Source organism: Lepisosteus oculatus, unplaced genomic scaffold (assembly GCF_040954835.1).
Source record: "Lepisosteus oculatus isolate fLepOcu1 unplaced genomic scaffold, fLepOcu1.hap2 HAP2_SCAFFOLD_103, whole genome shotgun sequence".
NCBI lineage: Eukaryota > Metazoa > Chordata > Actinopteri > Semionotiformes > Lepisosteidae > Lepisosteus > Lepisosteus oculatus.
Genome location: NW_027167655.1, coordinates 44333 through 70000, shown reverse-complemented (window position 1 = coordinate 70000; position 25668 = coordinate 44333). Strand labels below are relative to the sequence as shown.

Here is a 25668-nt window from a genome sequence, read left to right as displayed (position 1 = left end):
GTCTGTAAAACGAATATCGAAGCTGCCTCTAAATCTGCAAATGAAGATGAGTCGATAAACCACTCGTTTTTCGTATAACTAGACATATATTCATTTGTTACCGATTTCATTCATTGAGCACGGATACAATAGAGGTACAGCCATTCACTGTTTGACATGTCTGCACTGGTACAGAACCGAGCAATCAGAAAACGGGTGAAACTGTCTTTAGACTCAGCATACAGTACCGAGGCCCCCCATGACCAAATAAAGGCTAACCTCGATAATCAGCCTAAAGAACGCAGACTACAGCAAAACGACTGACTTTGAAAAGGGAATGAACGTCCGGAAGGAGTAGTGGAACTAGCTTGAGATGCTTCTCCGGACCCCTAACTAAAAGCCAGCGAGAACCAGCAGCGGCGTCCACTCCTGTCGAACCGGGATCCTTCCGCAGCCACGCAGCTCGTGGTGTCCTAACCCTCCCGTATCTGATTTTGGTCCAAGCACATCAGGAGAGCGCGAACGCAGTCCCCCACTACCAGAAATTATGCAGTCGAGATTCCCACATTTGGGGAATTCGCAGGGGTCAGCACAGCCGGAGTGCAATGGCCGAGCCTCGCCCTGGGTGAACCTCCTTCTTGATCAAGGTATCTCCCCTGCCAGGTAAGTATGAGTTAAACAGGCCCCTGCAAGCGGCCCGCACCCACAGCACAAATCGCGCAGCCTAGGCCACCTCCTCGCCCCGCACGCCACCGCCTCCTGCTGGGCCCACTCTTTCACACACTCACACGCCACACTAACACTCAAAAGTGTGGGCAAAACGAGAAAACGAGCGCGCCGTTTCCTACACATCTGCAGTCGCCGTTGCGCATTCGCAGCATGTCCCGGGATGCAATTCGGCCTCATTTGCATAACTCCAGACCGGCAGATCGCGACGTGCGCCTGCCACACACCGAACAAACCTTTTCAGCAATTTCCAAAAAACGGGCCTGCTCGCCTGCCCACAAGGCTCCGTCTCTTACCTGCTCTCCAGAGCCTGCTGCCTTCTGTGCTTTTCTCTCGGCACCGCTGCAGTGCACACAACTCCTGCAGCGGGAGGGGGGGAGAAAGTTCCCGCGCTCCGCCGCAGGGAAGGCTCGCTCCGTGCGCACACGTCCTTTCGATGCCAGTCCAACAAGTGCTCCGCATTAGCTGCGTCGGGGCTCCGGCGTGTCGCACCTCACCTCACCTCGCACTGCCCCCTCCTTGAATGTCTGCCGCTGGGCATGCCCCGCTCTCCTCCGCCTTATCTTATCGCGTGGAAGCACCGACAATGGCCACAATGCCGGGGAATGGCACCTGTAAAGTGTTAATTGGGGCACAGGAAAAGCCCGTCTCGTCTCGGGGGGGGCGGCTTCAGAGACAATACAGCAAACACAGCGGGGCGGGGGAAGAAGACGACACCACACATGCGGGTACATTCAGCTCCGGCGGGAACGAGACATTTGTCGGTCTTTTCAAGTGCCGAGAGCCGAGCAATCCTTCACTTGTATCGTTTCTCCCCGGTGACTAGATCTGGCCCTGCGACTCTCGACTGGGCTCACCCCCGGGGCAGCCCAGCAGGTGTAAGCCTGGCCGGCACCCGGATGGGATATTCCACCCCGGAAAAGCTCCGGTTGCTGCTGCTCCTGCAAGAGGTGTGACTGGGACCAGTAGGGAGCGCTCACCCTGCGGGCTGTGTGGCTCTCTTATGCCCCAGCCTCCTGATGGCGACACTCTGCTGCACAAACAGAGGTCAAACCGAGGTCCCGACCCTCCTTGGCCATTAGGAAACCCCAGGGCGTCTCTCAAAAAGAGACGCCGGGGGTGTCCCTCTGGTGTTAGTGCTCCCCTTTACCCATCAGTCGGGGTCTCTTCCTAATCCCCGTCTCACCTGTAACAATCAATGACGAGGCCCCCCTGTCCGTGAGATTTAGTACTCGCGCAAGAGACCGGGGGCAGAGCGCGAACGCGGTCCCCCGCCCCCCACAAAGTGCGCGCTCCGGGTTCCCTCTCGGGGCCCTGCAACACAGCGGAAGGGCAGCGAGAAGGAGCCTCTTGCTCTGATGCCGCAAGGCCACAAGAGGGCGGAGGCGCCGCGCGCCCGGCCGACGTGTTGGACCGGTGCGCTTTACGTGCTGAAATAAACACGCGAAAGCCCCGAAATGTTTCCAGAGTGCTGTGCACTGGAGGTTTTTGTCTGGTGAAGACTTGCCTGGTGCTCCTCCGTGCAGATTGTTTGTCCTCCTCCAGTGAGGGACGAGTCAACACAAGGGAGCGCATTCGCCAACATCCAGGCACGCAATGCGATTTGGAAAGCAGCTCCTTTCCAAAGAGTTGCACACGAACGATCCTTCAGTCCCGCTCGGGGGGCACGGAACCCCCGCCACACACAGCTTCAAGTAGCGAGTCAGGCACCGGGGCTTTTGCTTACGGCCACACCACCCTGAACACGCCCGATCTCGTCTGATCTCGGAAGCTAAGCAGCGTCGGGCCTGGTTAGTACTTGGATGGGAGACTGCCTGGGAATACCAGGTGCTGTAAGCTTTTGCTCTCCCGGCCAGCAGGGGTCGCCGTTGGTGCCGTAGGCTTTGGGAGGAAAACCTGCAGGATGGAAAGGTGATCTATAGCCTCATCTCTAGAGATGTTTTGTTGCTGTGGCATGTGTGTGACCCATATTCCAAAAAAAAAACCCGTCTGTAAAACGAATATCGAAGCTGCCTCTAAATCTGCAAATGAAGATGAGTCGATAAACCACTCGTTTTTCGTATAACTAGACATATATTCATTTGTTACCGATTTCATTCATTGAGCACGGATACAATAGAGGTACAGCCATTCACTGTTTGACATGTCTGCACTGGTACAGAACCGAGCAATCAGAAAACGGGTGAAACTGTCTTTAGACTCAGCATACAGTACCGAGGCCCCCCATGACCAAATAAAGGCTAACCTCGATAATCAGCCTAAAGAACGCAGACTACAGCAAAACGACTGACTTTGAAAAGGGAATGAACGTCCGGAAGGAGTAGTGGAACTAGCTTGAGATGCTTCTCCGGACCCCTAACTAAAAGCCAGCGAGAACCAGCAGCGGCGTCCACTCCTGTCGAACCGGGATCCTTCCGCAGCCACGCAGCTCGTGGTGTCCTAACCCTCCCGTATCTGATTTTGGACCAAGCACATCAGGGGAGAGCGCGAACGCAGTCCCCCACTACCAGAAATTATGCAGTCGAGATTCCCACATTTGGGGAATTCGCAGGGGTCAGCACAGCCGGAGTGCAATGGCCGAGCCTCGCCCTGGGTGAACCTCCTTCTTGATCAAGGTATCTCCCCTGCCAGGTAAGTATGAGTTAAACAGGCCCCTGCAAGCGGCCCGCACCCACAGCACAAATCCCGCAGCCTAGGCCACCTCCTAGCCCCGCACGCCACCGCCTCCTGCTGGGCCCACTCTTTCACACACTCACACGCCACACTAACACTCAAAAGTGTGGGCAAAACGAGAAAACGAGCGCGCCGTTTCCTACACATCTGCAGTCGCCGTTGCGCATTCGCAGCATGTCCCGGGATGCAATTCGGCCTCATTTGCATAACTCCAGACCGGCAGATCGCCACGCAAGCTCGCGACGTGCGCCTGCCACACACCGAACAAACCTTTTCAGCAATTTCCAAAAAACGGGCCTGCTCGCCTGCCCACAAGGCTCCGTCTCTTACCTGCTCTCCAGAGCCTGCTGCCTTCTGTGCTTTTCTCTCGGCACCGCTGCAGTGCACACAACTCCTGCAGCGGGAGAGGGGGAGAAAGTTCCCGCGCTCCGCCGCAGGGAAGGCTCGCTCCGTGCGCACACGTCCTTTCGATGCCAGTCCAACAAGTGCTCCGCATTAGCTGCGTCGGGGCTCCGGCGTGTCGCACCTCACCTCACCTCGCCCTGCCCCCTCCTTGAATGTCTGCCGCTGGGCATGCCCCGCTCTCCTCCGCCTTATCTTATCGCGTGGAAGCACCGACAATGGCCACAATGCCGGGGAATGGCACCTGTAAAGTGTTAATTGGGGCACAGGAAAAGCCCGTCTCGTCTCGGGGGGGGCGGCTTCAGAGACAATACAGCAAACACAGCGGGGCGGGGGAAGAAGACGACACCACACATGCGGGTACATTCAGCTCCGGCGGGAACGAGACATTTGTCGGTCTTTTCAAGTGCCGAGAGCCGAGCAATCCTTCACTTGTATCGTTTCTCCCCGGTGACTAGATCTGGCCCTGCGACTCTCGACTGGGCTCACCCCCGGGGCAGCCCAGCAGGTGTAAGCCTGGCCGGCACCCGGATGGGATATTCCACCCCGGAAAAGCTCCGGTTGCTGCTGCTCCTGCAAGAGGTGTGACTGGGACCAGTAGGGAGCGCTCACCCTGCGGGCTGTGTGGCTCTCTTACGCCCCAGCCTCCTGATGGCGACACTCTGCTGCACAAACAGAGGTCAAACCGAGGTCCCGACCCTCCTTGGCCATTAGGAAACCCCAGGGCGTCTCTCAAAAAGAGACGCCGGGGGTGTCCCTCTGGTGTTAGTGCTCCCCTTTACCCATCAGTCGGGGTCTCCTCCTAATCCCCGTCTCACCTGTAACAATCAATGACGAGGCCCCCCTGTCCGTGAGATTTAGTACTCGCGCAAGAGACCGGGGGCAGAGCGCGAACGCGGTCCCCCGCCCCCAACAAAGTTGGCGCTCCGGGTTCCCTCTCGGGGCCCTGCAACACAGAGGAAGGGCAGCGAGAAGGAGCCTCTTGCTCTGACGCCGCAAGGCCACAAGAGGGCGGAGGCGCCGCGCGCCCGGCCGACGTGTTGGACCGGTGCGCTTTACGTGCTGAAATAAACACGCGAAAGCCCCGAAATGTTTCCAGAGTGCTGTGCACTGGAGGTTTTTGTCTGGTGAAGACTTGCCTGTTGCTCCTCCGTGCAGATTGTTTGTCCTCCTCCAGTGCGGGACGAGCCAACACAAGGGAGCGCATTCGCCAACATCCAGGCACGCAATGCGATTTGGAAAGCAGCTCCTTTCCAAAGAGTTGCACACGAACGATCCTTCAGTCCCGCTCGGGGGGCACGGAACCCCCGCCACACACAGCTTCAAGTAGCGAGTCAGGCGCCAGGGCTTTCACTTACGGCCACACCACCCTGAACACGCCCGATCTCGTCTGATCTCGGAAGCTAAGCAGCGTCGGGCCTGGTTAGTACTTGGATGGGAGACTGCCTGGGAATACCAGGTGCTGTAAGCTTTTGCTCTCCCGGCCAGCAGGGGTCGCCGTTGGTGCCGTAGGCTTTGGGAGGAAAACCTGCAGGATGGAAAGGTGATCTATAGCCTCATCTCTAGAGATGTTTTGTTGCTGTGGCATGTGTGTGACCCATATTCAAAAAAAAAAACCCGTCTGTAAAACGAATATCGAAGCTGCCTCTAAATCTGCAAATGAAGATGAGTCGATAAACCACTCGTTTTTCGTATAACTAGACATATATTCATTTGTTACCGATTTCATTCATTGAGCACGGATACAATAGAGGTACAGCCATTCACTGTTTGACATGTCTGCACTGGTACAGAACCGAGCAATCAGAAAACGGGTGAAACTGTCTTTAGACTCAGCATACAGTACCGAGGCCCCCCATGACCAAATAAAGGCTAACCTCGATAATCAGCCTAAAGAACGCAGACTATAGCAAAACGACTGACTTTGAAAAGGGAATGAACGTCCGGAAGGAGTAGTGGAACTAGCTTGAGATGCTTCTCCGGACCCCTAACTAAAAGCCAGCGAGAACCAGCAGCGGCGTCGACTCCTTTTGAACCGGGATCCTTCCGCAGCCACGCAGCTCGTGGTGTCCTAACCCTCCCGTATCTGATTTTGGACCAAGCACATCAGGGGAGAGCGCGAACGCAGTCCCCCACTACCAGAAATTATGCAGTCGAGATTCCCACATTTGGGGAATTCGCAGGGGTCAGCACAGCCGGAGTGCAATGGCCGAGCCTCGCCCTGGGTGAACCGATTTCGATTTTTAAGAACTTTATTTTCTTTTCACAAAAAAATACAGGACATCACAAATCAGAAAGCTTTACATTCATATACATACTTAAAACAGTATATATGATCACATCTCATTACATTTTGACATGGTAACAGTTACATAGCAACAATTTTCTTTTTTTCTGGTGCAAATCACATTCTTTACTTAAACTTGATAATGTTTTTCACAGTTTCTTGAGATATTGACCTATGCTCTCTATTTCCCACAGATTTTCTGCTTCCTCCCTCCCTTCTCTCCACAGATCTCTGAGGTAATAGTTCTCTCGGGTGATGAACAGGGCCAGGCTACCTGCTGCCTTGACTGGGATCTCGATGCCTTTGAACAGCCCCATGTTCCTCACTCTCCACAGGGCAACTTTCCCACTGTTCACCACGGCCCAGATCCTGTCAAACACGTCAGGAGGAAGTTTGACAGGAGAGATGCCGTATATGACGAAAGCAGCGGTCAGGGTAAATTGGGGCGAGAGAGCCAGCAACCAATCTTCAAACTGTGCCCAGAAGGCCTTAGCAAAAAAGCAGGACCACAGGAGATGGGATACAGTCTCCTCCTCGCCGCAGCCCACCCTAACGCAGCGAGGGCTGGGGGTGAGGCCCCTACGGTACAAGAAAGTTCGTACCGGTAAGCACTGGTGGACGACACTCCAGGCTAAATCACTGTGAATGTTGCACAGAAACTTAGAGGATGTGTGTTTCCACACCTTCCTTGTTTGGGCTGATGTTAAAATGCCCACATGGGTCTGCCTATTGTTCTGGGGTGCAACGAAATCTTCCAGTTTTTGGACGCTGACATCTCGGAGGGGAATATGGCCAATTGGGTGAGATCTTAGAAAACTTTTAACTGTCCCATAAATTGCAGGGCATGTGTCAGAGAGTGGGACGTCCAGCTTGGGTCTGACACCCCACACTCTGAACACCTCCCTACCTACCCAGAGCCTGGAAAAATAAGTCCAGGTATGCGCTGCAGGTGCTGTTGCAAAGCCTCTCAGCACAGAGGCCAGGAAAATGCACAGCAGCTTCGTAGCAATATCTGGGACAGACTTCCCCCCTGAGGGTAGCGGCCTGTACATTATTTCCCTTCTGAGTCTTTCCTGCTTCCCACCCCATAGAAATTGAAACATCAATCTCCTCATCACCGCCGCAACACGGTGTGGGATTGGGAAGGTAGAAGCCAGAAAATTCAAGACAGGCAAGAGCTCGGCTTTGATGACCAGCACCTTCCCTGTCATGGTGAGGTCTCGGTCCTTCCATTGCATCAGTTTTTTGTTTAAGATTGGCAATTTGTTCTGCCAATTTACTGTTCCCATCTCTTCTCCAAAATACACCCCCAGGACCTTAATTCTCTTCTCTTGCAGCCTGAGATCATGTCCTTCTTTTGGCTCCCTCCAGTTCTGATAAAAAATCTCACTCTTAGATTTGTTAATTTTTGCGGAGGAAGCCAAAGAGAAACGATCACAGCACTGCAGAGCTCTGCTAATTGAGGCATTGTCAGAGAGGAGCAGGGTGACGTCATCCATGTATAGAGATGTCTTTACCTCTCCTCCCCCACTTCCAGGCACTGGTATCCCATTAATGGCCTGATCCTGGCGCAAGGCACAGGCTAAGGGCTCCATAGCCAAAACGCATAACAAGGGGGATAATGGGCAGCCCTGCCTCACCCCTGAACAGACTTCAAAGGGGCGTGATCTATTGCCATTAACCATGACTCTGCTGTTGCTACCTGTGTACAGCAGGTTAATCCACTTTCTCATGATGGGGCCAAACTTCATGTGCTCAAGTCCCGATGTTAAGTACTGCCGGTTTAGGCGGTCAAAGGCCTTTTCTAGGTCTACACCTAAAATGCAAAGAGGGAGGGAGCGATCCTCAGAGTACAGACAGACATCCCTCAACAAGGCCAGGTTGTCGCTCATCAGGCGTCCTGCTATCCCACAAGTCTGTTCTTTCCCTACCAGTGAGGCCACTACATTTTGTAGGTGCAGGAAAAGGGCTTTGGACAGGATCTTAGTGTCCACGCCTAACAGGCTGAGGGGTCTCCAGTTCTTTATGTCATTTTTTGCTCCTTTCTTAAACAAGAGAGAGATAGTGCCTTCTCTTAAGGAGTCAGGCAGCAATACTGTCTTATATCTTTCCTCGAATAGGACCAGTAGCGGATCCTGAAGCAGATCCCAAAAGGTGCAATAAAATTCTTTAGGGAGCCCGTCAGCACCTGGAGTTTTCCCCTTCTGTAAGCTCTCCATAGCCTGTCTCAGCTCTTCTACTGTCAAATCCCTCTCAAGTACTTCCCTATCTTCTTCACTCAAAACGTTTTCTAGCTTTGAGGTAAAAAAATGAATTTCTTCATCCTTTACCTCTGTAGAGCTGTACAGTCTTGAGTAGAAGGCCTTGGTGCAGGAGAGGATAGCACTCGGCTCTGTTCTCTCTCGTCCCTCCTCATCAACTACACTTTCCATGACAGACTTGGAGCCTATCACTTTCCTGAAAAAGAAGCGAGTACACTTCTCATTTTCTTCCAAGAACTGCACTCTGCCTCTTAACAGCACTCCTCGACTACTTTCTTCGGCTATGCTCCGGATGTCCTTTTTTAAAAGGGTGATATCCTCGAGCACATCGAAGCCACTGTGCAGCATCGTGTAGAGACGCTGCAGCTGCCTCTGTTTCCTGGCTAGCACTCCTCTCCGTCTGGCAGCAGCCTTCCTTCCCTCAGCCATGAAAAAGGCCTTTGTCCTCATCTTCACCTCCTCCCACCACTCTCCTACTGACCCGTACAGACACTGCAAGGACAGCCACTGTGATAGTTTCTCCTTGTAGCGGGATACTACCCCCTCGTTCTCTAGCAGCTTTGTGTTGAGTTTCCAGAGGCCTGGGCCAAAGACAGTCCCGCCCTGGAGTTCCACTCTACACCCTAAAGCCTGATGATCTGAGAAGAAGACAGGCTGAAGAGTGACCCCAACAACTTTCACTCTCTCTGAGACAAAGCAATAGTCAATTCTGGAGCTGCTATTCCTCCCTGACCATGCATATCCTGCTGTTGTGGGATATATACATCTATATGTGTCTGAGAGTTTAAAGTCTTGAACTAAGTTTTGCAGGGCCAGTGAGCTGGAATCCAATTTTATCGGAGAGCTAGACTGCCTGTCTGTGTGCTCTAAGATACAATTAAAATCCCCTCCCACTATCACGTCTGTGCTACTTAACAATAGGGGAGAGAGTGCCTTGAGTAGCTCCACCCTTCCTCCCACGTCAGTAGGACAATACACATTGATTAGCCGCAGGTTAACGGTCCCCCATTCCACATCCACACACAGCAACCTGCCATCTATGACCCTCTGAATACTTTTCAATTTGAAAGCCCATCCTTTGAAAAGAATGGCCACGCCAGAGGCTCTGTTGTTATTGTCCCCTGACCAAACAGAAGGCCCTTTATCCCACCTATCTTCAAAGCTTTTATACCTCTCTTGATAGGCTAAAGCACACTCCTGCAACATCAACACATCTCCCTCTCTCTGTTGGAGGTAATCAAAGACACACTGACATTTAACTCCGTCATTGATACCTCTGGTGTTAAGAGAAATTATGTTTAGAGCCATATTACATAAGAAAGTGGAACCAGTCTTTACAAAACACATTTCTCTTCGGTCTCACCTGTTACCTTCTTCTTTTTCTTTTTCTTCTTACCAATTTCCTGCCAGCCATCCTCTGAATGAGCCTTCATCAGGGTGGCAGCAGTAAAAGCATTCACGGAGTCCATTTCAAGGAAGGGGGTAGAGGGAGGGGTGGAGGGGTTCCAGCTGTCCCCATCGCCATTCTCTCCTTCCTCCTCGCTCGGGGAGAAAACAGAGTCATTTTTCCTTTTCCTCAAGTCCAGCTCCTGGGAGCACTGAGGGGAAAGGGGTGCAGCCGATGCACCAGTCTCCTCTTCCCCCTCACCCACCAGCTGTTGCAGATCCTCCGTGATGGACTGGATGGAGGAGAGGAGGGCATCTGTAGCACTTGCAGAGTCTGAGAAAAGCAGCTCCGCTGAATCCTGGGTATCGTCGCTGGACCCGCTCCACCGGGGGGCCCCACACTGGCCCTCGTTCTGAGGAGCAGGAGTGGGGGAGGGGTCCTCGCTGTTCTCGGGGGTTTTCAAACCCTCGTGCTTGTCTGGTGCAGTCTGCGGTTGTGGGAGCGTAGTGGATTTCTCTTCCACCGGCCCCGGAGCCACAGCAGGACTGATCCTGGCTGGAGGCTGAGACTCTTTGTCCAACAAGGGTTCTTTGTTTGACTTGTTGTTTGCTTTGGCTTTTCGGGCCGGTTTGGCTGAAACAAGCACTGCCTCATCCTTTCTCATTTTGAGTTTATTGGCGTAGGCGTGAGGGCAGTTCTTAAAAACGTGTCCTTCCGAGCCACATAAATTGCACTTTGGCAGCATTGAACAGTCAGAGGCTAAATGTCCCTGTTTGCCACAGGTCTTGCAGCATTTCACAGTGCAGGACGATGCCAGGTGTCCCACAGCACCACAGCGCCGACACACCTTTGGTTGTCCCACATAAAAAACATAGCCATTGCAGGCGCCCAGCCGGATTGTAGAGGGCAGGTGCCTTAAGCCTCCATTTACATTGTCCGGTAGTAAGCGAACCTCGAATTTCCTTGCTCCTGTTTTTATACCGTCAACATCTCTAACCTCAGTTCCATGGTGGACGGTGCAGTACTGGTTAAGCCAGGTGTGAATGTCCTCCGTCTTTGCCAGTTCCGAGAACATAACAACATGCACCGTTTTCCTCTCTCTCTGTGTCAGAGGCTGCAAGTTGATCTTCTCAAGTGCAGGAACTTTCCCTCTTTTTGCCTCAAACACATCCACGCATTGTTCAAACAGAGGATAGGTACCAAATACAACCTCAAATGCTTTCTGACCTGGGAGAGCAAAGATGAAATCCAAGTGCCGAGGTTCAAAGCCAAGTTCCTTCTGTAACACTTTTCTGCTGAACTGCATACGATCCATGAAGAGGTCATCCAAAAGCTCAAAACGTACAGCATTCTTGCGGGATCCAAAGGTTGCCATCTCAAACTGCAAAACAAACACTGCTTCCACAAAACAAGAAAACAATCCAACTACTCCAACTACAGGCTGATCAAGGTATCTCCCCTGCCAGGTAAGCCGAGAGCCGCAGGCGATGAGCCCGGAGCTGAACGGGCCCCACTGGCTCGTTTGTAAGGCCAGGTGCATTGCCAACCACGACCGGCAGGGCAGAGGCCTTGAAGGCAGCCTGGGCTCCTGCAGCTGTCCAGCCACGCACTCTGGTTTCTCTTCATCTCGTACAAATCTTTTGCCTTTTACTAAAGATTTCCATGAAGAGGAGCATGAATGAGTTCCATACAATTTTTGTGCTTTCCTGCCTTCGGGTGGGGCGCAGCTGGGCTGGTCAAAGAGAGAAAACAAAACCGCTCACAATCACTCTTATTACTGCGACTGTGGCCGTCTGCTCTGCGAGTCCTCGGTCTCCGCCTGTCTGATTGGTGCTCTTTTCTTTGGGGGGCGGGAAGTGTCCGGCCGCAAATATGAAGCGTTACAGCAACGACATGCCATGAGACGATTGATAACGATTTCCATAGGATCCACGCGGTTGCCTGGCAACCATCAGCTTTGCGCAGTGGCAGTATCGTAGCCTGTGAGGTTTAGCCGATGTGCGATTATTGATAGTTGAAAACTTTTCCCAATACCCCGCTTCCGCCGGTTTGCAATACAATCGGCGAAAGCAATTCTTGACAGTCTCGTCAGAGACTGAGCAAGGTGTTTAAAGACAGATTTTGTCATGGTAACATCATGGTAGAAAGAAACAAGCTTGTTACGTCTCAACAGAAACACTCTTTAGCTCTTTCAGCGTTATGCAGAGAACAGCGTCTGTCGAGATCACTTTTGAGTCAGCGCGAAACGCCGTGTGCTGTCAGTTTGATTTCATATTGCTCGTAGCGGCGCCCGGCTTTTGTCTGTCAAACGTTAGGTTGCCCTTCTTCATGCTGCATCGTCGGCATGAGTGGAGCTTTTTAAACGTCTGTACTTACTGCGCCTCATAAGAAATCGTTTGTCCCCGTTCAAAACAGATTGTGCGATGTCCTGCAGCGTTCGCAAAGCAAACCTTTGACAGTTTGAAAGAGGAATTTATTCTGCTTCCTGTGCGTGCAGTAGTTACAAAGTTGAACGTCTTTACACGATCTGCCGCAGATCTTACAAACGAGCCAGTGGGGCCCGTTCAGCTTGGGGCTCATCGCCTGCGGCTCACGGCTTGCGAGCATGCCCAATCCGTGCGATAACTCGGAAAACACCCGGCCACACTGTGCCGGAAACGACGCACTCTGGGAAGCCGCTATGCAAAGCGAGGTCCCAAGATCCCCTGCGGCCGGACACTTCCCGCCCCCCAAAGAAAAGAGCGCCAATCAGACGGCCGGAGACCGAGGACTCGCGGAGCAGACGGCCACAATCACCATTACAAGAGCGATTGCGAACGTGCTTGTTTTCTCTCTTTGACCAGCCCAGCTGCCCGCCACCCGAAAGCAGGAAATCACAAAAATTGCAGGGAACTCATTCGTGCTCCTCTCCACAGAAATCTTTAGTAAAAGGCGAAAGAGTTGTACGAGATGAAGAAAAACCAGAGTGCATGGCTGCACAGCTACAGGAGCCCAGGCCGCCTTCAAGGCCTCTGCCCTGCCGGTCGTGGTTGGCAATACACCTGGCCTTACAAACGAGCCAGTGGGGCCCGTTCAGCTCCGGGCTCATCGCCTGTGGCTCACGGTTTGCGAGCGTGCCCAATCCGTGCGATAACTCGGAAAACACCCGGCCACACTGTGCCGGAAACGACGCACTCTGGGAAGCCGCTATGCAGGCAAGGTCCCAAGATCCCCTGCGGCCGGACACTTCCCTCCCCCCAAAGAAAAGAGCGCCAATCAGACGGCCGGAGACCGAGGACTCGCGGAGCAAACGGCCACAATCACCATTACAAGAGCGATTGCAAACGTGCTTGTTTTCTCTCTTTGACCAACCCAGCTGCATCCCACCCGAAGGCAGAGAAGCACAAAAATTGCATGGAACTCATTCATGCGCCTCTCCACGGAAATCTTTAGTAAAAGGCGAAAGATTCGTATGAGATGAAGAGAAACCAGAGTGCGTGGCTGCACAGCTGCAGGAGCCCAGGCCGCCTTCAAAGCCTCTGCGCTGCCGGTCATGGTTGGCAATGCACCTGGCCTTACAAACTAGCCAGTGGGGCCCGTTCAGCTCCGGGCTCATCGCCTGCGGCTCTCAGCTTGCGGCCGTGCCCAATCCGTGCGATAAGTCGGAAAACACCCAGCCACACTGTGCCGGAAACGACGCACTCTGGGAAGCCGCTATGAAAAGCGAGGTCCCAAGATCCCCTGCGGCCGGACACTTCCCGCCCCCCAAAGAAAAGAGCGCCAATCAGACGGCCGGAGACCGAGGACTCGCGGAGCAGACGGCCACAATCACCATTACAAGAGCGATTGCGAACGTGCTTGTTTTCTCTCTTTGACCAGCCCAGCTGCCCGCCACCCGAAAGCAGGGAAGCACAAAAACTGCAGGGAACTCATTCGTGCTCCTCTCCATGGAAATTTTTAGTAAAAGGTGAAAGATTTGTACGAGATGAAGAGAAACCAGAGTGCGTGGCTGCACAGCTGCAGGAGCCCAGGCCGCCTTCAAGGCCTCTGCCCTGCCAGTCGTGGTTGGCAATACACCTGGCCTTACAAACGAGCCAGTGGGGCCCGTTCAGCTCCGGGCTCATCGCCTGCGGCTCACGGCTTGCGAGCGTGCCCAATCCGTGCGATAACTCGGAAAACACCCGGCCACACTGTGCCGGAAACGACGCACTCTGGGAAGCCGCTATGCAAAGCGAGGTCCCAAGATCCCCTGCGGCCGGACACTTCCCGCCCCCCAAAGAAAAGAGCGCCAATCAGACGGCCGGAGACCGAGGACTCGCGGAGCAGACGGCCACAATCGCCATAACAAGACCGATTGCGAGCGTTTTTGTTTTCTCTCTTTGACCAGCCCAGCTGCGCCCCACCCGAAAGCAGAGAAGCACAAATATTGCATGGAACTCATTCATGCTTCTCTCCGCGGGAATCTTTAGTAAAAGGCGAAAGATTTGTACGAAATGAAGAGAAACCAGAGTGCGTGGCTGCACAGCTGCAGGAGCCCAGTCCGCCTTCAAAGCCTCTGCGCTGCCGGTCGTGGTTTGCAATGCACCTGGCCTTACAAACGAGCCAGTGGGGTCCGTTCAGCTCCGGGCTCATCGCCTGCGGCTCACGGCTTGCGAGCGTGCCCAATCCGTGCGATAACTCGGAAAACACCCGGCCACACTGTGCCGGAAACGACGCACTCTGGGAAGCCGCTATGCAAAGCGAGGTCCCAAGATCCCCTGCAGCCGGACACTTCCCGCCCCCCAAAGAAAAGAGCGCCAATCAGACAGGCGGAGACCGAGGACTCGTAGAGCAGACGGCCACAATCGCCATAACAAGAGCCTAACCCTAACCCTAACCCTCGGAAATCTGTGGCGTTTAGCGTGACATAGTCTTGCAGGCATCGTGCTGTCTCACTGCAATACTATACCGCTGGAGGAAACAGTCCATCTGGCCATGAAACTCATTTGAACGTCTAGCTACAGCAACTAACTATATCATGATTTATTCAGGATGTGCGGAATTAGCACGTCCCGGAGACAGCTTCCGAAATCGTGAGCATTCTCTGGTGGTAGGGGCGTTCAAGATGGCGCTCAGGGGTGGGAGGTAAAGTTTAGTGGTTGAGGAGTTTTTTTTGAGTTTTTCATGACCTGAATGTTAATTTTTGCTTTTTTTGACTACTGAAAAATAAGGACTTAACAGTAGTTGGTAGTTAGATTTAAGAATTTCGATATGAGTAACACTGAGAAAAGAAAAGAGAGTGCTGGGTCTTCGAAGGAGAAATCTAAGATACCTCAATCGTATATGTATAGCACTACAAGAAAATTGATGGCAACTAAAGGGAAAAGTGAAGCAGCTGGAGGGGACGTGGAAAGAGTGCTGGAGATGCGCTCGTACGCGAGCGCTCGCAGCCCAAGTGAGACTCAGAGGAAGAGCCGGAGTCCCTGCCCAGCACACCTGTGAAAACCCCGGCAGCCAAGAGAGGAAGGGGCGAGCTGACGCTGGAGGAGCTCCAGACCAACATCTTCAACATGATGGCACAGAGCAAGGGTGAGCTGAAGGAAATGATTCGATCTAATACAGTCGCAATCGAAAGTCATAAAAAGTCCATGGACTGTGTGTTTAAAGAGGTTGAAGACTTAAAGAGTGAAGTAAAAGTTCTTAAACAAGTAAATACCGAACAAGAAAAGCATATTAAAGAACTTGAATTGAAAGTGAACGATGTAGATAGATACCGCCGATGATGGAATTTAAAATTATTTGGAGTTAAAGAGGAACGTGATAAGGACCTTGTTGCAACAGTGAAGGGTATCTGTAAAAGGACCCTGCCGGACCAGGAGGACGTAATATCGGCCATTGACTTTGTTCACAGGCTCGGGAGAGCGAACATGTCTGAGCGAACTGAGCAAGTGCGCCCCAGATCGATTATAATACAGTTCACCAAGAGGACGGCGAGGGACATACTGTGGCGAGCGGCGAGGGGGAATGAGTATTTGAATGGGAACAAACTGAGGTTTGCAGAGGACCTGTCTGCCGCGGACAGGAGCACCAGGAACCAGCTGTGGCCCCAGGTTGAAGCTGCCAGAAGAGAGGGGAGGAGAGCCTACTTTGTGGGAGCGAGGGCCTTTGTGGACGGGAAGGAGATTTGCTCCCAGTGACTGCTCAGTTAATGATTATGTTTGGTTATATTTGTTATACCAGTATATACTAGTGTTTCTTTAGTGTTAGTTTGGAATGGTGTAGTTAAGTGTTAAGGACTGTTATAGTTCTGGTTCTTTGAAAAACTCAATAGTTTAGACAGTCTTAGAGTTAGTTATTTGCTTTTGTGTATGTCTTTTTCATGAATGCCAGAGGTACTCGAAATGTTGTTAAAAGAAAAACTGTGTGCTGAGTTTTATTTTTTACAGGAAATGCATGCATGTTGAAACTAAAGTTTATAAATAATTGAGAAATATTAAAGCAAGGAAAATATGATACGTGTAAAATATACAATTTGATCACATAATTACTTAATTACCTCTGGTAGTTAAATGCTTTTTTCTGCTGCGTTTTTTTTCTCTTGTACATGACTCTGATCCTTTTGTTGTATTTGTATTTGTAAATTCTATGTTTAATAAAAAAAAAATTAAAAAAAGCATTCTCTGGTGGTGTCCTGCAGGCTTCCTGTGGGTGTGCGTTGGTGGTATAGTGGTGAGCATAACTGCCTTCTAAGCAGTTGACCCGGGTTTGATTCCTGGCCAACGCAGTGGCGAATGTTTTCAAATGCTGTCATGAGCCTTGGATTGTGACTAGCAAAGCGAAGCCTTTTGAAAGCGCTAAAGCACTGAAAAACGGAATTGAGGGAGAATCTTACAGGGGATTCTGAGCGGTGTCTGCATACACGCAGTCCGATACGGGTGCTGAAAGCTTGAGCTACTCTCAATGTCATGCTGGCTTTCCCCGGAGTAAATCTGTTACATTGAAAGAATGCTTCTCGCAGGTTCAAAAAGGGACCCTTGTTAATTGGAGAAATCAATGATTTCGAATGAATTCTGTATGCGTTAAAAGACAGCTATACACAGAAAACATGCAGGACACTGCTCATGATGTTTACCGAGCCGAAACACAGTGCGTTTTTTCAAGCCATTTGACAAAGCCCGCCCACTGAAAACTGCAGCAGATCGTGTAAAGACGTTCAACTTTGTAACTACTGCACGCACAGTAAGCAGAATAAATTCCTCTTTTCAAACTGTCAAAGGTTTGCTTTGCGAACGCCGCAGGACATCGCACAATCTCTTTTGAACAGGGACAAACGATTTCTTATGGGGCGCAGTAAGTACTGTTACTGTCACTGCTCGATACCGACGTTGGCCTACTATACCATGTTCAGCCACCGCTAGAAAATGTACGGCTCTAGCACCAGAGCAAACAACAGGAGGGCCGACGTCGAACAGGCACACGTGTCAGACATGGAGAGCGATGAGAATGGGATTCGAACCCATGCGTGCAGAGCACAATGGATTAGCAGTCCATCACCTCAACCACTCAGCCACCTCGTCGATGAAACTGGGCTGTCCGGACATGGGTTGGCACGCTCCAGATGATCTTTTTCTTTTTTTTCCCCTCGTACTCGAGGGTCATTTTCCTGTTCCACATGCGATTTCAACATTTTCCTTGGGAGATGTCAAGCCAGCAAGCCACTGCTGTGGTTCAGTGGCCAGTGTGGAGTTCAGTGGCCCTGTTGTACACAGAAAGCACATTGAGCTCCTTGGACATGAAAAGTTCCAGATAAAAGCCATTTGTCATCCTTTCTCTTGGTGTCGATGTTGCTATTGTATGTAAAGGTGGCAACTTGCTCAGCGAGCAGGCGGAGCACACACCGAATGCAGATGTGTCTGAGTGGTGTGTCCAAGTGGCTGCAAAAGGACAACCCTCCCGGGGCGCCGTGGCTTAGTTGGTTAAAGCGCTTGTCTCTTAAACAGGAGATCCTGAGTCCGAATTCCAGTGGTGCCTTCTTTGTTCTGTCTTCTCGAACAGAACTGGTCCTTACAGACAACCGCCTACGGCTAGACTTAATTAAATGCAAGTATTCATTTCCTGTCTTTAACGCGACTTGTTTTTCTTAAAATTGATGGAATTTGCAAAACATGAAATACAAACATTGCTAATCAGCGCTAGCGGCTGGCAAAAAAAAAGAAGTCAGCAATGTTTTTTTTCCTTAACCTTAACCCTGCTAATGGAGAAGAGTTAAACGACCGAGTCTATGCAGCTTAAACGGTGCTCATGTCGGGATCTTAGCTGAAAGGGTGGTAAATCACGCTCACCCCAGTCCTTAATCTTTTAAAGAGGATACAAAATTGAACCTAGTCGCCACATCACATACATCCTGTTCAACGATAAAAAGGTGACATCTATCCTCGATCCAAAGTAAATCCCACGTTGAGGGCATCTTTTTTTTCACTTTACCGTGAATCGGGCTCGGCTGCACAGAGGAGAGAGCAGAGCAATGAGGTCACGGGGACAGGGGAGTCACACGCTGGCGGTTTAAACACGCGGAAGAAAACTGAGGGATCCACAGTATGTGGACCCTCCGTGCGCCATCAGTCCACACTCTGGACTCTGAATCCTGCCATCCAAGTTAAGATCTCGGCGGAACCTGAGGCGCAGTTCCTTCTTAAAACGTAATCTGGTGAGCATTTCTAGAATCGTACTTGTATAGATGCAGCCTTTAATGTGTTGCTAGGTTAAAATTGATGACTTCTTGAACTTCAGTAGGCAACTGCCCTCTTGATTTCGGATTTAATTTCTTTATTACAGGGGCGCTTTTATGAAGACAGAGTCATGTTCAGGTACTTTGCTTGATGGAGGAAGCATATTTCGGACTCTGTGATCTGCTCACCTGGAAAGGTCTGCTGTACTACTACAAGAGAGAAGTAGAGTCTGGAAGAATGGACAATTTTATGATGCTTTGGAAGATAATGTTTTTTTTTTCTTTGAAATCGAAATGAATCAGAATATCAGTGCAAAAGACAAACTCTTGGTTTGGTTTAAAGAGATATGGTTTTAAAACAGACAAGATGTAGAAAACAGGTGTTTCTCACTTTTGGAAAAGAATGGACCGGGGGTAATATTTTACTAGTTGCAGTGCTGATCTCACTGGGTTACAGTCCTGCAGTGTCACACCAGGGCCAGTGGCGCAATGGATAACGCGTCTGACTACGGATCAGGAGATTGCAGGTTCGACTCCTGCCTGGCTCGGGTCGTTTTTTAAACGCATCGGGCTACTCCCTAAGTAGTCTGTGCTACTTACTGCATTGTAATCGTACCCAGTAAGAGATTTCCTTCATGTAAATGAACTGCACCTGACAGCTTTAGAAAAACACCTGGGCTCAGTACGGTGCTGAGAGCTCAGCGTTGCTGTTCTAATTAGCACGCACTGCATCGGCTATGAGCCCGAACCTTTCAATTATTCCGATCAGTAAGTCAACACGTAGTCCACATGAACGGTAGAAATATTCTCTTGTCTGTCTCTTGTTTGTATAGAACTGAATGTCCCTGACAATGTACTGTTAGTTTTAATTGAAGAACGGCATTTGTGTTCAAATATACCAGACAAGTTTACGTAACTGCTCATGCGACACTCAGTTGTAATTAGTCAAGAAATAAAGTCGAACAACAGCTGCGGGTTTGATTCTGAACGTATGAGATTGCAGCGCCTTTTACTTTCATTGACAAATGATAGAGATTCGAAGAGAGATCCTTCAGACCAGCAAGCAAACCCACGGCTATTTCGGTTTTCTATCTAGGCAACGTTGGTGTCTGCAATAGCATACATGAAAGCGTGATGCAATTTCTGTGGCTACATTTGTTGCACGTCATGCACAGTAAGAGTGTTTCTAACACCAAATAAAAAGTCAACAATTAGCGATCACGCCTTCTCCTCAGTTAACCCACTGAAACCCTTGCTGTTAACAGTTCTTTACTGCGTGCTTTACCAGCACCTACATATCGTGTCGGTTCTTTCAGCTTTATTCATTAGGTTTTCAAAGGCATAAGTAGAGCACCAGAGGTGCGAACGCAAAATGCGTGGTTATCTGAAGAATTGATTTCCACGGCAGCGGGTCCAAACGATTTCGCGTTGTTATAGTACCAGGAAAGGAGAAGCGGCACTTCGCCTCTGCCGCGCAGGCACAAGGCGACGTGCGGCAGACGCCGGAGTCGGCAGGTTTCGAACCTGCGCGGGGAAGCCCCAACGCATTTCGAGCCCATCACCTTAACCACTCGAGCACGACAAATGCGAGCTCAATGCCGCCGCATTCCTCCTATAATCAAACACGGACTGCGAGGTGGCTGCGGAAACCTTTTTAAAGTTGGTCTTCGTTAAAAAAAAATACCTTTCACAAGATTCGTGCCGGCAGACAGACACGCCTCAGAGGGTTTAAGGCTGGCTTCACGTTCAAATGGTAAAGTCCCCCAGTCCGGATGTCAAAATGCAACTTTGGCAGACAGAAAAAACATCAACAAACCAAAAATGTGGACAAGGATTTTACAAGCTGCACCACACTGCACTTTCAAAAGCATTTACATTCGTGTTAGACGCAGGAATTGCCTTTGATTTGCGCGCTTACGAACGCCATGGAAAACGAAACAAAACTAAAGCCCTCAGCTCCTGCACTTGATTATAATCCCGTTAAGTGTCGAAGCAGGAATTTACGTCATCCTACCACTGCAACACGGGGAATAGAGGGAAATGAGCACAAGCTACGAATTGTCTCTAATCAGTCCCTACAGTTGTAAGACGCCTGGAAGCGTGCACCCCCATCATTAATCTTTGCGCATCTGTGCAAGGTAAACTCTGGAGCAGTCTCTGAAACGGCTCAAAGGAAACACGTGATTAATTCCATGTGCATCTGGGGTTCATTTCTTATTTACATTTAATTCAAGGGAAAGGCTTGGGTCAGTTTCAGACGGCCTCCAACAGCGAGATTCAAGCGCCCCACCTTCAGCCCAATCTGCGCCGCCAGAACGCCAACGGCTCCTCTGGTCTCCGGGGTGCGGTTGTGACCCCGTAACCTAAAGTGTTGGTGGCAGACAAATGGAGACTAACAGGTGACGTCCTAGGACATGACTACATTGTGACACTCGGTGGGGATGGTGACCATTGCTTGGAAAAGAGTGCGAGGCCCCTTTAGAAAAACATTTTGTTAACAGGCATTCTGCCTCAGCCTAAACACCTATAGCTTGCAAAGCGCATGCTATTAGACAGGCACCTCTGCAAGACCTTAAGAGTCTCTTAAACTAGTGATCGTAAGGTGTTCCCAATGGGCGATGTTTGGCTTTCAAATCATCTCTCTGTGGAAGCACCGCGATGCAGCTGTTTAAGGCTTAGAAGCAGCTGACTGTTTCACTACCTAGCTGATCACTGTCAGTCAGGGAGCTCAGAGGTGAAAAGCCTGTCTGAGAGACAATTCGCCGTCGATCAGTTCAATATGTTCCGTACCAGCTCGGCGCACCTGAGATCATCTTGGTAGCCGTGTAGCTCAGATGAGTGAGAGCGTGTGTGTGTGTACCACCGTGATTGGATGCCAGTCCTTCTCAGGTCACAGTAAACCTTCTGCTGCCTAACTTTCCCCAGTGTGCCCCAGTGGCCTAATGGCTAAGACACTGGCCTTCTAAGCCAGGGATTGTGGGTTTGAGTCCCATCTGGGGTGCTCCTGTCCCATTTTGAGCGTACAAATGTCCTTGTGATTTGCAAAGCTACAACCCCACCTTACTCAGTGAGCGTCTCTGCTTTTCTCTCACATACAGTTGGGAGAAAAACTTTTGTAAACAGCCCTTCGGAATGATGTGGATTTCTGCATGAATGGCTCCTAACATGTGATCTTATCTTTATCTAAGTCATAATTATTAATAAAGAGAGTCTGATTTCACAAACAACACACGCCCAACATTTGACATTGCTGTTTCTTTATTGACCAAATGGTTTAAACAATCAAGGTCATTGATGGAAAAAGTACGTGAACCCTTATATTAAGGAGCTAGTGGAACCTCCTTTATGACAAAAACCTCAACCCCTACTTTCTGTAGCGGCTGGTCAGACCTGAGCAGCGGTTAGGAGGTATTTTGGCCTATTCCTCTATGAAAAACTGTTTCAGTCATGTATATTTTTGGGATGTCTTGCGCTGAACGGCCTGCTTCAGATCACGCCACAGTACTTCAATGGGATTGGGGTCAGGACTCTTACTTGGCCATCCCAAAATACGGAATTTCTTCTGTTTCAGCCACTCTGTTGTTGATGTACTCCTTTGTTTTTGTCATGCTGCATGACCCAGCGTCTTTCGAGTTTTAGATCACAGGCAGACACCCTGACATTCTGCTGTAGATTTTCCTGATACATCTTGGAATTCATCGGTCCCTCGATGATTGCAAGCCGTACAGCCTCCGCCATGCTTCCCAGGTGGGATGAGGTTTTGGAGTTGGTATGCAGTGTTTTGTTATCTCCAAACATAAGGCTGTGCACATTTACCAACAAGTTCAACTTTTGTCACGTCTGTCCACAGAACATTGTTCCAGGAGTTGCTGTGGAACATCCATGTGGTCTTTAGCAAACTTGAGAGGGGCAGTGGTGGTTTTTTTTGGGGGGAGAGCAGTGGTTTCCTCCATGGTGACCTCGCATGATCACCACTCCTGTTCAGATTTCTTCTTATGGTGGACTCATAAACACAGACATAAGACAAAGTCAACCACCTGTTCGCTAGATCCCATCCCCACTCAGCTAGTCAAAGATTCCCTCGAAGGACTGGCAGGACCTATAATTAGTATGATGAATGCATCGCTTGCGTCAGGCGTTGTACCTGATCAATTTAAGGTAGCGGTTGTTAGACCGCTCCTTAAGAAGTCAAATTTGGATCCACAAGTTCTTAACAACTACAGGCCTGTCTCAAAGGTCCCATTTCAATCTAAAAGTCTTGGGAGAATAGTTGTTGCCCAACGTCAATCGTATCTGGATTCAAATAATATACTTGAGAAATTTCAGTCTGGTTTCTGAAACTGCATTAACGAGAGTCGTAAATGATATTCTCTTAGCTACTGATGTGGGGAATGCAACAGTGCTTGTGCTTCTAGATCTTAGAGCTGCCTTTGACACGGTTGACCTCTCTGTTTTGTTACACAGGCTTGAGTTTGAGGTTGGCTTATCTGGAACCGTCCTTCAGTGGTTTACTTCACATTTTACTCATCGTTTTCATTATGTTCAAATATCTAATAATTGTACTGCTTCATCAATGTCACCAGTTCAATTTGGGGTACCAGAAGATCAGTGCTGGGACCAATATTGCTCTCTCTCTCTACATGCTGCTGCTAGGTAGGATAATATGAAAAAATAATATGAACTTTCATTCATATGCTGATGACACTCAAATAAACATTTTGTTTACACCAAACGACAACTCTTCTATTATCAGTTTAGTTAAATGCATTAAGGAAGGAAATACTTGGATGTGTGAAAACTTTTTGTTACTCAACTCTGAGAAAAATGAGGATCTGTTGATCGGAGGCAACAATACTGATAGGACTACTATAACTTCAGCACTTAACTCAGAGGATTTAAACATTTGCCTCAAAGAGACAGCACGTAACCTAGGCGGCATATTAGACACAAGGCTCTTAACAACTTGCATTGTTAAGTGCCTTGGGACAACCTTGTTGTGAAAGGCGCTATATAGAAATACATTGATTTGAATTGAATTGACAATGTAAAATGCTGTGTGTGTTGTTTGTTAAACAAGACTGTCTTTATTTATCAAAAAATAAAAGGAATTTGCTAGGAATGCAAACGTTAGGTTGCGCTTCTTCATGCTGCATCGTCGGCATGAGTGGAGCTTTTTAAACGTCTGTACTTACTGTGCCCCATAAGAAATCGTTTGTCCCCGTTCAAAAGACATTGTGCGATGTCCTGCAGTGTTCGCAAAGCAAACCTTTGACAGTTTGAAAAGAGGAATTTATTCTGCTTCCTGTGCGTGCAGTAGTTACAAAGTTGAACGTCTTTACACGATTTGCTGCAGTTTTCAGTGGGCGGGCTTTGTCAGATGGCTTGGAAAAACGCACTGTGTTTCGGCTCGGGAAGCATCATGAGCAGTGTCCTGCATGTTTTCTGTGTATAGCTGTCTTTTAACGCATACAGAATTCATTCGAAATCATTGATTTCTCCAATTAACAAGGGTCCCTTTTTGAACCTGCGAGAAGCATTCTTTCAATGTAACAGATTTACTCCGGGGAAAGCCAGCATGACATTGAGAGTAGCTCAAGCTTTCAGCACCCGTATCGGACTGCGTGTATGCAGACACCGCTCAGAATCCCCTGTAAGATTCTCCCTCAATTCCGTTTTTCAGTGCTTTAGCTCTTTCTAAAGGCTTCGCTTTGCTAGTCACAATCCAAGGCTCATGACAGCATTTGAAAACATTCGCCACTGCGTTGGCCGGGAATCGAACCCGGGTCAACTGCTTGGAAGGCAGCTATGCTCACCACTATACCACCAACGCACACCCACAGGAAGCCTGCAGGACACCACCAGAGAATGCTTTTTTTAATTTTTTTTTTATTAAACATAGAATTTACAAATACAAATACAACAAGAGGATCGGAGTCATGTACAAGAGAAAAAAAACGCAGCAGAAAAAAGCATTTAACTACCAGAGGTAATTAAGTAATTATGTGATCAAATTGTATATTTTACACGTATCATATTTTCCTTGCTTTAATATTTCTCAATTATTTATAAACTTTAGTTTCAACATGCATGCGTTTCCTGTAAAAAATAAAACTCAGCACACAGTTTTTCTTTTAACAACATTTCGAGTACCTCTGGCATTCATGAAAAAGACATACACAAAAGCAAATAACTAACTCTAAGACTGTCTAAACTATTGAGTTTTTCAAAGAACCAGAACTATAACAGTCCTTAACACTTAACTACACCATTCCAAACTAACACTAAAGAAACACTAGTATATACTGGTATAACAAATATAACCAAACATAATCATTAACTGAGCAGTCACTGGGAGCAAATCTCCTTCCCGTCCACAAAGGCCCTCGCTCCCACAAAGTAGGCTCTCCTCCCCTCTCTTCTGGCAGCTTCAACCTGGGGCCACAGCTGGTTCCTGGTGCTCCTGTCCGCGGCAGACAGGTCCTCTGCAAACCTCAGTTTGTTCCCATTCAAATACTCATTCCCCCTCGCCGCTCGCCACAGCATGTCCCTCGCCGTCCTCTTGGTGAACTGTATTATAATCGATCTGGGGCGCACTTGCTCAGACATGTTCGCTCTCCCGAGCCTGTGAACAAAGTCAAAGGCCGATATTACGTCCTCCTGGTCCGGCAGGGTCCTTTTACAGATACCCTTCACTGTTGCAACAAGGTCCTTATCACGTTCCTCTTTAACTCCAAATAATTTTAAATTCCATCATCGACGGTATCTATCTACATCGTTCACTTTCAATTCAAGTTCTTTAATATGCTTTTCTTGTTTGGTATTTACTTGTTTAAGAACTTTTACTTCACTCTTTAAGTCTTCAACCTCTTTAAACACACAGTCCATGGACTTTTTAAGACTTTCGATTGCGACTGTATTAGATCAAATCATTTCCTTCAGCTCACCCATGATCTGTGCCATCATGTTGAAGATGTTGGTCTGGAGCTCCTCCAGCGTCAGCTCGCCCCTTCCTCTCTTGGCTGCCGGGGTTTTCACAGGTGTGCTGGGCAGGGACTCCGGCTCTTCCTCTGGCAGCTGAGTCTCACTTGAGCGCATCTCAAGCACTCTTTCCACGTCCCCTCCAGCTGCTTCACTTTTCCCTTTAGTTGCCATCAATTTTCTTGTAGTGCTATACATATACGATTGAGGTTTCTTAGACTTCTCCTTCGAAGACCCAGCACTCTCTTTTCTTTTCCCAGTGTTACTCATATCGAAATTCTTAAACCTA

The 25668-nt window shown here is 49.4% G+C and overlaps 14 non-coding genes across 14 annotated transcripts; 6 read left to right on the top strand and 8 right to left on the bottom strand.

Annotated features, from left to right (window-relative positions):
* Positions 1–486: 486 nt before the first annotated feature.
* LOC138225775 (U1 spliceosomal RNA) lies at positions 487–650 on the bottom strand. The gene has a single exon (XR_011184246.1). It is a non-coding gene; the product is annotated as a U1 spliceosomal RNA (small nuclear RNA).
* A 1775-nt stretch (positions 651–2425) lies between these two features.
* Positions 2426–2544, top strand: LOC138225720 (5S ribosomal RNA). Its single transcript, XR_011184192.1, has one exon. It is a non-coding gene; the product is annotated as a 5S ribosomal RNA (ribosomal RNA).
* Positions 2545–3180: 636 nt separating this feature from the next.
* Positions 3181–3344, bottom strand: LOC138225765 (U1 spliceosomal RNA). Its single transcript, XR_011184236.1, has one exon. It is a non-coding gene; the product is annotated as a U1 spliceosomal RNA (small nuclear RNA).
* Positions 3345–5132: 1788 nt separating this feature from the next.
* On the top strand, positions 5133–5251 carry LOC138225746 (5S ribosomal RNA). Its single transcript, XR_011184218.1, has one exon. It is a non-coding gene; the product is annotated as a 5S ribosomal RNA (ribosomal RNA).
* Positions 5252–5887: 636 nt separating this feature from the next.
* On the bottom strand, positions 5888–6057 carry LOC138225779 (U1 spliceosomal RNA). The gene has a single exon (XR_011184250.1). It is a non-coding gene; the product is annotated as a U1 spliceosomal RNA (small nuclear RNA).
* A 5264-nt stretch (positions 6058–11321) lies between these two features.
* LOC138225734 (U5 spliceosomal RNA) lies at positions 11322–11438 on the top strand. The gene has a single exon (XR_011184206.1). It is a non-coding gene; the product is annotated as a U5 spliceosomal RNA (small nuclear RNA).
* A 230-nt stretch (positions 11439–11668) lies between these two features.
* Positions 11669–11810, top strand: LOC138225731 (U4 spliceosomal RNA). Its single transcript, XR_011184202.1, has one exon. It is a non-coding gene; the product is annotated as a U4 spliceosomal RNA (small nuclear RNA).
* A 759-nt stretch (positions 11811–12569) lies between these two features.
* LOC138225742 (U5 spliceosomal RNA) lies at positions 12570–12684 on the bottom strand. The gene has a single exon (XR_011184214.1). It is a non-coding gene; the product is annotated as a U5 spliceosomal RNA (small nuclear RNA).
* Positions 12685–13074: 390 nt separating this feature from the next.
* Positions 13075–13191, bottom strand: LOC138225741 (U5 spliceosomal RNA). The gene has a single exon (XR_011184213.1). It is a non-coding gene; the product is annotated as a U5 spliceosomal RNA (small nuclear RNA).
* Positions 13192–13584: 393 nt separating this feature from the next.
* On the bottom strand, positions 13585–13699 carry LOC138225743 (U5 spliceosomal RNA). The gene has a single exon (XR_011184215.1). It is a non-coding gene; the product is annotated as a U5 spliceosomal RNA (small nuclear RNA).
* Positions 13700–14090: 391 nt separating this feature from the next.
* LOC138225740 (U5 spliceosomal RNA) lies at positions 14091–14207 on the bottom strand. Its single transcript, XR_011184212.1, has one exon. It is a non-coding gene; the product is annotated as a U5 spliceosomal RNA (small nuclear RNA).
* Positions 14208–16385: 2178 nt separating this feature from the next.
* trnar-ucu (transfer RNA arginine (anticodon UCU)) lies at positions 16386–16457 on the top strand. Its single transcript has one exon. It is a non-coding gene; the product is annotated as a tRNA-Arg (tRNA).
* Positions 16458–18876: 2419 nt separating this feature from the next.
* Positions 18877–18949, top strand: trnar-acg (transfer RNA arginine (anticodon ACG)). The gene has a single exon. It is a non-coding gene; the product is annotated as a tRNA-Arg (tRNA).
* A 5210-nt stretch (positions 18950–24159) lies between these two features.
* On the bottom strand, positions 24160–24231 carry trnag-ucc (transfer RNA glycine (anticodon UCC)). The gene has a single exon. It is a non-coding gene; the product is annotated as a tRNA-Gly (tRNA).
* Positions 24232–25668: the final 1437 nt, after the last annotated feature.